The sequence below is a fragment of the Nannospalax galili genome, unplaced genomic scaffold (assembly GCF_000622305.1).
Source record: "Nannospalax galili isolate Female #2095 unplaced genomic scaffold, S.galili_v1.0 scaffold543, whole genome shotgun sequence".
NCBI lineage: Eukaryota > Metazoa > Chordata > Mammalia > Rodentia > Spalacidae > Nannospalax > Nannospalax galili.
The window spans coordinates 389010-402119 of record NW_008352270.1 but is presented as its reverse complement, the minus strand read 5'-3'; the positions used below and the strand labels follow the sequence as shown (position 1 = coordinate 402119).

Here is a 13110-nt window from a genome sequence, read left to right as displayed (position 1 = left end):
TAATGACGTGTGCCACCACACCTGGCTAGACCCAATTTTTAAAAATATTTTAGGATCCAATATTTTAAAATATTTTGTTATTTTTATTTTGTGTATGAGTATATTGCCTGCATGTATGTAAGTGCACCCGTGTCATGCAGTGCCCTCAGAGGTCAGAAGAGGGAATCAGATCCCCTGGAACTGGAGTTATGAATAGTTGTTAGTAGCCATGTGGGTGCTGGGAATTGACCCTGGGTCCTCTGCAAGAACAGCCAGTGAGCGTAACCACTGAGCCATGTCTCCATCCCCTAGGATCCAATTTTTTGACACATCAGGAGAAGCAAAACTCTCACCCAGCTTCTGAGGCAAGGGAGGTCATCTTTGCTAGCTGGAAAAGCTCAGCATTCAAGAACCTGTGACAGTAAGAGATCTCTATTCAGATCCATACCCCAAAATAGGTATTGGGCATCATGAACTTAAATCAACTGGGGTAAAAATTCTACACATACAGGAGATAGTTTCAGGGGTACCAATTCCTATTTTATTGCATCCTAAACAATGTTTTCTCATAAGTATGATATGGGTCAGAAATGAGTGAAAGACTGGATTTCAATCTCCACTCTTATAGATTGTTCCCCACCCCCTCCCCGTGCCTCTGTACAGTATTTCAGTAAAAGAAAGGCTATGCTCTCTGACAGCAAGTTCAAAGTGAAAGAAGGTAGGATTGAGTTTTGGAGATGCTTAGCAAAACCAGGATAACTGGAGACTGAGCAATAGATTGAAAAGGTGGGAACACTTGAATAATCTTTGATTTGTATCTTGGGCACTAGGCTGGGAAGCATCCCATTCCAGGCTTAGCATTTCCCTACCAAGCCAGGTCACAAACGATCCTTCAGTTAGTTGAGTGGACAGAGGTCATGAATGCTTCATTTCCAGATCTTCCACTTAAAAGCCCCTTTCCAAGGCACACTATCTCCATGGACAGGAAGGAAGCAGTAGCCTCACATGCCCAGAAGTCATGGATCTCTGCTTCAGCCAGGGACACCTATTAGTCTCTAGAAGCTGTGTAGAGGTTGCCAGCACTAACTTCCCACCTCCCAGCCTGGGCATCTTTTTTTCTTCATAAACATCAATGATTAAGAATTTACTTTTCAATCCAAGAATCTAAGTGAGCTGCTGCTTGGGAAACATTATGAACTAGGAACCATCACCATGTCACCCACCAACCCAAGACCAAGTCAGCAGAGGCAGTGAGGGAGGATCCAGGTGTTCAAGAGCTGGACCTGTGACCTTGTGGAGAGAGCTCAAAGGGCTGGAGCCCACAAGGATTGGCTTTGGACCAGAAGCACATCAGGGAGATGCACCATGGATGGAGATGGAATCCCAGTGATTGTACGCAGAAAGAAAATATTTTTTTAACTCCTAGAAATAAATGACACAATAGAATAATAGTAATAGTAATAACAAATGCTCTTTCAGAGGTTGTTTGTTTATTTTGGTTTTTTCTTTGTTTTTTTGTTTTGTTTTGTTTTGAGACAGGGTCTCCCTGTAGCCCCAGGTGGCCTGGAAGTCACTATGTAGACCAGGCTGGCCTTGAACTCACAGAGATCCACCTACTTCTGCCTCCCAAGTGCTAGGATTAAAGGTATGTGCCACCATGCGTGGCAACAAACATAATTTTAAAAATTATGGATGTGGTGGTACACACCTTTAATCCCAGCAGTCCTGGAAAGCAGAGCAGGTGTATCTCTGTGAATTTGAAGCTAGCCTGGTCTACATAGTAAGCTCCAGCCAGACCAGCCAGTGCTACATAGTGAGACCCTGTCTCAAAATTTAAAAAAAAACATAAATAGAAATAAAAATTTAAGGAATGAAATTTTGATACATGTGACAATATAGATGAACCTTGAAAACATTATGAAAAATGAAGTGTCATATAAAAAAAAGACAAGAATTATCCACTTATATGAATTACCGGGGTAGACATAGTCTCAGAGAGCAAGAACTTGCCAGGGGCTGGAGTGGAGGGAGGGAAGGCTAGGAAATCAGTGTTTAATGGGTATAGGATTTCTGTTTGAAATGATGAAAAGGTTAGGGAAATACATAATGGTATTGGAAGGACCATCACTTCATGTCATTAAAAAAAATAATAAATTTTTAAGCCGGGTGTGGTGGTGCACACCTTTAATCCCAGTACTTGGGAGGCAGAGGCAGGTGGATCTCTGTAAGTTTGAGGTCAGTCTGGTCTACATAGTGAGTTCCAGGCCAGCAGGGGCTACAGGCAGATCCTGTCTCAAAAAGACCAAAAACTATAGTAAATTTTTAAATCCTATTTTTATTTTATTTATTACTGCGTGTGTACATTCAGGCATGTGTGTGCCACAGTACATGTGTGCAGGTCAGAAGACAACTTTTGATAGTCAGTTCTTTCCTCCCACTGTAGTAGAATCTGGAGATTGAGCTCAGGTTGTCAGGTTTGTGTGGCAAGTGGCAAGCACTTTTACCAGATCATCGCACCTGCCCAAAAATGGTACATTTTTTAGGGATAGGAAGATGCTTCATTTGATAAGTGCTTGTCATGCAAGCATGAGGACCTGAGTTCAGATCCCCACCTTCCACCTAGAAAAAGCCAGGCACAGCTACAAAAGCCTGTAAACCCAGAAATCCCTGTCTCAAAAACTAATCAGGCGCCAATGATCCTAGTGCAACAGGTTATGACTAGTAATAATCAGATAAATACAGATTAGAGATGCATGCGCCAACATCTCAGTGTTAGTAACAAAAACAATGAGTTTTTCTGTAAATGAATTTTTCTGCAAGGAACAGTATATTCTAAAATGAAATGGAGATCTTTTTTAAAGGTTAAAAACTCGTTCAATTTTATGTCTTACAGGGCTTATACTAAGTTCAATATTGTATAACTGTATTAATTCAATGGCGAACCTAAAAATTTTATAGCCACTTTGGAAAGAGCTGTTTCTTTGCTCTAGAAACTGTTATTGAGCATATTAAAGCTGTAATGATATGCTTCTTTTAAAAAAATAATATTTAAAAAAAAGTAGGGTAGAGAGTGATTGAAGAAGTCATTGACCTCTGGTCTCCACACAAGTGCATTCTCTCTCTCTCTCTCTCTCTCTCTCTCTCTCTCTCTCTCTCTCGTGCTTGTACCTGCATACACATGTGCATGTACCCACACAGACACATACATATACAACACACAAAAACAAATAAACAAAAATTAATTTTTCTGACCCATCATTTTCACATCCTTGCTTTTAATGATCAGATGAGAACCATCAGAGCATAGAATAAGCCTCGATTCCCCATAAACCTTAATTGTAAGTTTAACACACTATTTTATTAGCACATTGAAAATTAAATAGAGGCTATAAATGTTTAATATGGAATCAACCAGTAATTTCAGCAATAAACTGAGGGAACCATTAACCAAGAATTACTGTATTATTTCAAAACTCTGAAATACCTCACCAGGAAACTAGAATTTTTCTTTAAGACTTACACTGGGGTGGGGGACTCAAGACATGCTCAGTAGTTAAGAGCACTTACTGCTTTTGTAGAAGATATGAATTTGGCTCCCAGTACCCATGTCAGGTGGCTCACAACCACCTGTAAATCCAGCTCCAGCTGATCACAATGCCCTCTTCTGGCTTCAGCAGGCACTTGCATGCTTGCAGTACAGAGAGACATAGATGCACATATATACACATAAATAAAAGTAAATGAACCTTTTAAAATTTTGTTTTTAAAAAAGTCTTACAGTGGACACCCCCCACCCTATCATAACTCCAACCCCCCAAACAGTCCTATTTACCTCCTCCAGATATCAACTCCCACCCCACTGTGAACCCACCTCTGTCACCTGAATCTTGTGCACATCCCCCAGGGAGCACTGCCCATTTTACTGCCACCTAAGGATCACATATGGAACACTGAGTTTTCTGCAGACTTCTGAGGGTCTGCAGTGAGAATCTTCTAGCTCTACAGAAGGCTTCCTTCTCTGTTTAGAAGCTGCACCAAACCCTGACTGAGCTGGGACCACTGGATTACCTCATTCACACATCAACAATGAGTTAAACCAAGACTGTCCCCCAAGAACTATTCAGGTTGGCCCGGTGACAAATTGGGGTAACATCAAACAGAGATCCAAATGCCCACTCAACAAAGATGTGATAGCCATACCAAGAAAACTCACCAACAACCAAATTCCAGATGCCAACATGAATAATGAAGACAAGATGTGTCCTCCAAAAGTTAGTATTCCCGTGGTAATGTTCCTTGAAAAATGTAACTTTGGTGGCATACAAGAAAATTAATTCAAAAATAGCAATTATAAATATGTTCAAGGATATCAAAGAGACTATGAATAAATGCCCAAATAAATACCTCAAAATCACAAACAGCTTAATGAAATAAGGAAAATACTTCAAGGGGCTGGAGAGATGGCTTAGTGGTTAAAAGCACCTGCTGCTCATGCAGAGGACCTGAGTTCAATTCCCAGAACTAGCACTGGGTAGCTCACAACCACCTATACCTCCAGTACCACAGAATCCAAGGCCTCTGGCCTCTGTTAGCACATGCACGCACACACACACACACACACACACACACACACACGAATGAACACATATACACATAATTTAAAAATAATTTGCCGGGCATAGTGGAGCATGCCTTTAATCCCAGCACTTGGGAGGCAGAGGCAGGTGGATCTTTGTGAGATCAAGGCCAGCCTGGTCTACATAGTGAGTTCCAGGACAGCTGGGGCTACAAGGAGACCCTGTCTCAAAAAAGTGAAAAAAATAAAATAAAATAAATAAAATATTTCAAGATAGGAAAATAGAAGCAGTATCCTACAGAATGGGAAAAAAATATTTACCAGTTATTCATCTTAAGGAGGGTTAGTATCTAGAATATACAATGAACTCAAAAAATTAAACATCAAGGGGCAGGCATGGTAGCACATACTTTTAATCCCAGCACTCAAGGAGGCAGACACAGGCAAAACTCTGTGAGTTCAAGGCTATCCTGGTCAAGAAAGCAAGTTTCAGGCCAGCCAGGGCTACATAATAAGACCCTGTCTCAATCACCCCCCCTCTCAAATTAAACATCAAGAAAACAAACAGTCCAATCAAAAATTGGGACAAGGAGCTAAACAGAATTCTCAAAAGATGACATGTAAATAGCTGAGACATATTTTTTAAATGTTCAACATTCTTAACCATCAGGGAAATGCAAATGAAAAAAACTACTTTGAAATTTCATCTTACCCCAGTCACAATGGCTAAGATCAAAATAAAATAAAAGACATGAATGCTGGTGTAGATGTGGGAAAAGGGGAACACTCATTCACTGCTGGTGGGAGTGCAAACTGGTGCAGCCATTATGCAAATCAGTGTGGAGTTTCCTCAAAAAGCTAGAAATAGATCTACCACATCATCCATGATCTAGCTATACCACTCTTGGGCATGTACCCAAAAGGACTGTACAATCCTACTACAGAGCTACCTGCTCATCCACATTCATCAATGCTCTATTCACAATAGCCAAGTAATGGAAACAACCTAGATGTCTATCAGCTGATAAATGGATAATGAAAATATGGTACATTTACACAGTAGGATATTATTCAGTTGTTAAGGAAGACAAATCATGAGCCAGTGTGGTGGTGCGGCACTTGGGAGGCAGAGGCAGGAAGATCTCTGTCAGATCAAGATCAGCCTGGTATACATAGTGAGTTGCAGGCCAGCTGGGTCTATAGGGAGGTGCTGTCTGGAAAAAAAGAAAGACAAAATTATGAAATTCACAGATAAATGGATGGAGCTGGAAATAGGTTCCTGAGGCAACCTAAACCCAGAAAGACAAAAATCACACATCTTTTCTCATATATAGATGCTAGCTTTGAATCTTTACATATGCATGTTTCATTCAGAAAACCCATAAAGGACAGGAGATTATTTTAGTAAGGAGTCAATGGGGGAGGGGGAGGTTTTCAAGGGAAGGGAGATAGAATGCTGTGATATAAAGGGAAAAGCGAATAATGGAACAGGAAAGCTTAAGTTAGGTGGGGGATGGGAGAGCAAGGTAAAGGAGGAAGTGTAGGGAGGGATAACTAACACTAAAGGTCTTTTGAAAAAGTCACATGTAATCCTAGAATGGTAGACACTTCCTAAAATACACACATATACATATATACATCATATACATATACATATACTAAAGGAGCCACTCTATAAGGGGAGAGAGACAATGCCCCTACCAGACACCACAGGCTAGAAAATAAAAAAAAAAAAAAAACAGTGCCAGGAATGGTTTTCCTGTTTTGGAGTTGTTGGCCAATGGAGCCCTGTAGACTGTTCAGACATTATAGGCTATTGTCATTGCTCTTGGTTACCTTCCTGAACTTGATGGTAAGATCCTGTTGGTAAAAACAACATGTATGTGAGTCATAGAACATTAAGAAATCAAGTGGGTACTGACCTGGAAGCTTCATCCCTACCAACTAGTTTCCATAGTGCTGGAAGGTGCTATGCATGCTACCATAGGAGAAAAGTAATCATCAGTCCTATCCAGCTGTGAACCCTGTGAGCTGCAGTAATGAATGTTCTGGCAAGATATGCCTGCACACTGATGCAGTAGTGGCATGGATGTTAAGGGAGTAACCAAAGACTCTCTGATTTGATTTAACACATGCTCCACTGGATGGAACCCATACCTGGCACCATTATCAGGTCCAAGAACCGAAGGCTAGGTAGGTAAATCATAGACCCTAGAGGAGAATCTACTACTAATACTCTGCTAAAGAGACATATTTTGTGGTCTTTTTGAGACAGGGTCTCCTTGAAGCCCTATCTTGCCTGGAATTTGCTATGTAGACCAGGTTGGGCTCAATCTTATAGAGATTTACCTGCCTCTACTTCCAGAGTATCAGAACTAAAGGATGTACCGCCATGCCCAGCCCAAATGGACGTAGTATTAAACCAATTCCTAATGACTTATCAATATACCCACAGATTAGTGCAACTCTCAGTCTTCATCAGAGAAGTTTCTTTTTTCAGTGTATGACAATTAACATAAAGACCCACAATTGGTCAGCACGCAGAAAATAAGAGACTGCAAAGTGTTCAGCCCTAAATGGGATAGCTGCATCACACCCCCTCCTCCCAAGGTTCAGGGATCATTGTCTAAGAGGGGGCAGAAAGATTAAAAGAGCCAGAGGTAGTAGATGACTACAGCAAAACAGTGTTTTCCAGACACAGTGGGGAAGTTGCACATATGAACCCACAACAGTTGTGAGAGCATGCACAAGACCTACATAAGCTCAAGACAGATAAAATCCCAGTATGGAGGAAAGAGGTGGTCAGGAAGTTCCATCCCTAGCTGAGAAAATATTGGCAATTTTGATGGCTATGGAGGGATGGAGAGTCCATTTTTTATGGATGCAGCACTAAGAGGTTACCCATGAACCAGTAGATGGCCCTACACACATGTACTTAACAGCAAGTAGACTAATTGTGTGTGTGTGTATTTTTGTCTTGTTTTGCTTTTTGTGGTTGCTGTTTGGTTTTTGAGACAAGGTCTCACTATGTGGCCCTGGCTAATCTGGAACTCACTCTGTATATCAGGCTGGCCTCGAATCACAGTAATCACCTGTCTTTGCCTCCTGAATACTGGAATTAAAGGCCCAAGCCACCACACCTAACCCATGTGTGGAAAGAACATATGAAATTGGGAGGGGAGATAGGGGAGAAATTGGAGCGGAGAGAATGGGAGTGGACTTCATCAAAACACATTATATACATGTATGAAGTTCCCAAACAATAAAACAAAAGGGGGGGGGGAAACTTGTGTGAATAGTGCTTTCCTGGGAATGTCTTTCCTGGGAATGTCGTCTTCTGTCACAAATGGGAAATTTGTTTCCTCCTCTTTGAGCTCATTTATCAGTGTGTATTCAATCTGCCTCTCTACTGTGTAATTACTTTGTTTGAATTTAACTAGCCTTTAGGAAAACAATATAAACCATCTTACTAGGCCCTTGGGCTCACCATGTAATCAACTTTACATTCTAAGTTAGACATATAGCTTTAATCTTAAACTATGTTCATTATTTCTCTCATAACCTTTCCTTGCCCATGACCCAAAACAACCTATTTGTGTGTGTGTGTGTATGTGTGTGTGTGTGTGTGTGTTTGTGTTGTGATAATACCATTGCTGGAAGCAGCGATGTTGGAAGCATGTTGAAAGCAGTAAACTGCCCACAATAAATATTGCAAAACAGCATATGGGCTCAGTTGATAGCATCTGTCTGTGGTTTTTGTACGCTTCTCTGGGTCAGTAGGAATCAGAGAAGGCAAACACATTTCCTGGGTAAAGATTCTTTAAGACAAAGTTCTTCATTCCTCTCCATGCTGGATGTACTGTTTAAATAAATACAGAGAAAATCCTTGTGGGGGCAAGAAGTTTCCAGAGAAAGGAACAGTTTGGAGAACAGATCAGGCTCACTCTTAGTTTAAACAACTCCAGGAGTTAGTCTTTCTTGAATGCACTATGGCATCTGCCATATGTTCTGATGTATGTACACACACACACACACACACACACACACACACACACACAGAAGCATGCATGCACACACCCAACAAATAAGACAAATGGAGAGTAACAGAGTAAATAAGCCAAATAACACTTTTGCTAAGTGTTATTCAATAGGATTTATACAAAGACTCTTGGTAGAAAGTGATAGTATTCCATCTGAAACTAGTTTGATCAAAAAAGAAAATGTTTTTAGCTTCAAGCACCTGTCTGGCTTTGAACTTGTGGTTCCAGGTATGGTTGGAGTCAAGATGATGTTTCCTGTTGTTTCTGTATCTGCTTCTTCCACATTAGCTTTCTTTCTCAGGATTTTCCTTAGGTAATGGGCCAAGGAAAAATTTTCTTGTCCTTAAGAGAGATACTTTTATTTTTTGCGGGGCGGATGTTTTTGTTTTTGCTTTGAGACAGGGTCTCACTATCTATCCATGGCTAGCTTGAAACTTTCTTTGTAGACCAGGCTTGCCTCAAACTCACAGATCTGCTTGCCTCTGCCTAGCTTAAGATACACTTTTTAAAAAGTGTAATGCTATTTATTTAACTTCAAAAACATTTTGCCACTCTAGACATAAACAAAATAATGGAACATTGCAAATTGTGTCTAAGTACAAAGGGTTCTTGAACCTTAATTGGTACAGTAGTTCTTTGCTTCACTGACAATGAGTCCCATAGTTTGTTTAAAAACAGTTTAGAATATACCACACTTGGGGCTAGAGAGATAACTCAGTGGTTAAGAGCACTGACTGCTGTTGCACAGGACCCAGGTTTGATTCCCAGTACCCACATGGCAGCAAACAGCCATCTGTAACACCAGTTCCAGGGGATCCAATGCCTTCTTCTGACCTCTGTGGTCATTGCATGACACAAGTGCACCTGCCTACATGCAGGCAATACACTCATACACATAAATTTTTTTAAAAAAAAATCACACTTAACTAAAAAAAAAACAAAAACACCACTTGCCATGCCAGATAACCCTTCTCCCTCTTTCCCACAACTAAGAATGTCAGCAGAACACTGTGTCACTATGTACAAAAACAAGGCATCCTGAAGTTAACTAGAAGCCCACCACAGCACCAACAGGTCTACACTCACAATGCCATCCAAAAAACATCTTCCCCAACAGCCCTTAGCCAAGCAAGAAGCGTCAAGACCGTCTCAATTGTTTTGTTCTGTTTACAGACTAGAGATACCTACAGCTGATAGCTCAGGGTTTTAGCCAATAACCATACAGTTAACATATCTTATGGAAATCCTTAAAATGTCTTCAAATGTCTTGTGACAAAAGCAACGTGCATGGGGTGAGAACACAAGAATGTCTTTTCATTTTAAAACTGTTGGGGATATTTGCAACTTTGATACAGCTTCAGGATGCTCCAGACACCCATGGCTACTTCATATAAATCACTGATATTTTGAGAAACTACAATATGATCATGATCAAATTTAGAAATTAAACATAATGAGGCAATAGACACGGCTCCTCTACTCTGAAGTATTTACAAGGAGAAACTGCCTTTTATTTGGGAGACCTTGTTTATTTATCCTCCTCCTTCTCCTCCTCCCCTTTCCTCTTGGTCCTATTCATTTTCTTTTTATACCTTTTCCTGGGCCACTTTAGCAGGGTTTCTCCTTAGACTTACAGTCAGCAACATCCTTCTTTTGGTTGTTTTTTTGCGGGGTGCAGGGGAGTATGGAGACAGGGTCTTTCTGTAGCCCTAGCTGCCTTGGGACTTGCTATGTAGACCAGGCTGACTTGCTTGTTTTCCTTCTTTCTTTGAAAGCATCAGGGATCAACTCTAGGACCTTGTACCTGTTGGCAAGATTCTACCACTGAGCTTCATTCCCAGCCTCAAAAAACTCTTTTTTATTAAAAGGCTTACTTTTATTATTTTTAATTATGTGTACTTGTATGTATCTGCGTGTGGGTATGTGCTCATGAATACAGGTGCCCTTGGAGGCCAGAGGTGATAGATTCCCCCTAGAACTGGAATTATGGGTGGTTGTGAACTACCAGACATGGGTGCTAGGAACTGAACTTAGGTTCTCTGCAAGAACAGTATGCCCCCTTAACCCCAGAGACATCTCTCTAGGCCCCCAAAACTTTTTTTAAAGGCACAATAATATAGACCATACCTGTGTGTATTAGCTTTCTTTTACTATAACAGATACCTGAGATAAGTCCATTTATAAGGTGAAAAGGTTTACTTTGACTTGCAGTGTCAGAGTCCATGGTCATTTGGCCTATTGCTATTGGACCTTTGGGTGAGATACACATCATGAGAGGAAGTCCTTACTTCATGGTGGTCAGGAAGTAAAAGAGAAAAAGAGAAGGGACCAGGGTTCCAACAGTCCTTTCAAGGGTACCATTCCAATGACCTGACTTCCTTCTACCGTCTACGGGTTCCACTATCTCCTAACAGCTAGCTGGAGATCAAACCTTCAGCACATGAACCTTGATGTCCAAGATTCAAATCATAACAGCATTTGTGTTAGTCCAGATCAGCTTTTGAATTTATCCTCTCTACAGTCATACCACACTGAATGCACCTGATCTCCTCTGAATTTATCCGGACAATGGTACAAATGACAAATGGACCTAATAAAGTAGTATTTTACTACTTTCAGAAATTAAACAAAGATTTGTACAAACCCCTTTTGCTCTATTTATATTTAGATACCTCTCTACGTATACTCTGAGTCAAGTTACTTGACCAAAATGATTAAGGAAAGCATTTAGCTTTATAACAAATGATTTACTATCTACAATTACCCCTTTAAAAGATACCATTTCCTAATGATGACAAAATTTATTGATTCTTCTTAAATAACCAGCAGCACTCTTAGGGTTTTGGGTCCTAGTAGGGCAAGCAGAAACCCAAGAACTGCAACAATCAGGCACATTTATTAAAGTACAATGTTGGCTTTTCCCCACCTTATCAGTGGCTGACAGGGATTTTGTAGGCTGCCTTGCTATTCACTTTGTGATGAATGAGCATAGGCGTTTTCTTCAGACTTGGTAATGAACTGTGGTCCTGTTTCTTCCCGCTTTTGAGGAATAACCAAATCCTTGTTGGTATAAATCAGTAGATCAAATAACCCAGAAACTTCCCACAGTGGCAGAAATGTCATGGCAGCCGTGATCTCCACTGAGGAAATCTCATCCTAGATAGCTTTTCCTGACTTTTTTTCTTTTGCAGTTTTGTCAGTATCAAACTGCCATTTTTCAAGGACATCACCACTTTCAATATTGGAGATGACTACTACCAGCTTCTGCACTGAGCACTTGGACAGCCAGTCTTTCAGTTGTTCCACCACATTATGGAGATATTTTATGAGCCTAGAATCAGTAGTCACAACAGTAGTCACAAACAAGGTGAGTCCGTATTGATCAGTAGTTACCAGCAAGGTGAGTCCGTATATCTGCACTCGAGTGAAGGTTTCCAATGGATATATACCACGCTGATACAAAATGCTGTTGATGCCAAAAGAGAACTCCGCCATCATCTCCGTGCTCCTGCACAGGATGATGCCCTGCACCCCAGCGAGCTGCAGTGCCATGGCTGGGCCCATGAGGATCACGCTCGCTCCTACCACGCAGACAGCCACCCGAGCGGCTCTTTCAGCTGTTCCACGCCATACTGTTCATATGTAACAACGCAGTAACATGCACAGGCACCCATCCTTCTTTTTATTACTCATTTTGTGACATAGTCAAAGTTGTCCAGGCTGGCCTTGAATTAACTCTGGAAGCAGGAGGCAGGCCTGGAACTCCTGATTCTCCTAATACTTTAGCCTCTGGAATTACAAGCCTGTACTACCAGAATGGTCTTCTTATTATGTTGGTTTTTTTAAATGTTTTTTTGAGACAAGTTTTCCTTCTGTAGCCAGGCTAGTCTGGAATTCGAGAGCCTTCTGTCTCATCCCCCCACAAATTGCTGGGATTACAGGTGTGTATCTCCACACTCTACATCACATATTTTCTTTTTTTTTTCTTTTATTATTATTTTTGTGGGGGTGGGGAAGGGTGTTGAAACAGGGCTGCAGTCTATAGCACAGGCTGACCTAGAAGTGATTATGTAGTCCAGGCTTGCCTTGAACTCATGGTGATTGCCTTATGTCACCTGCTGAGTACAGGTGTTAGCAGTAGTCACTGTCTGGACCAGGTGTTTCCAAGTTCTCAGCTTCTTATTCTATTTCCACCTCCCACCTTGCCTTAGGCTACTGGATTATGGGACAGACACATGCCAATGTGTCCAACTTTTACACGTGTTCTGTGGATCTGGATTTAGAATGTCAGGTTTGTGCAGCAAGTACTTTTACCCAGTGAGCCAATTCTTAAATTTTTTCTTAGTTGATTCCATGCTGATAACCAATTGCTTTGTTTTTTGTTGCTGTTTAGTTTTTCAATACAAAGTCTCACTCTGGCCTAGATAACCTGGAACTCACTACCAAGCCCAAATTGATCTCAAACTCATGACAATCCTCCTGCCTCAGCCTTCCAAGTATGAGACTATAGACATG

General features: G+C 41.0%; 1 pseudogene; it reads right to left on the bottom strand.

Moving 5' to 3' along the window:
- Nucleotides 1–11525: 11525 nt before the first annotated feature.
- On the bottom strand, nt 11526–12147 carry LOC103746900 (annotated as a pseudogene).
- Nucleotides 12148–13110: the final 963 nt, after the last annotated feature.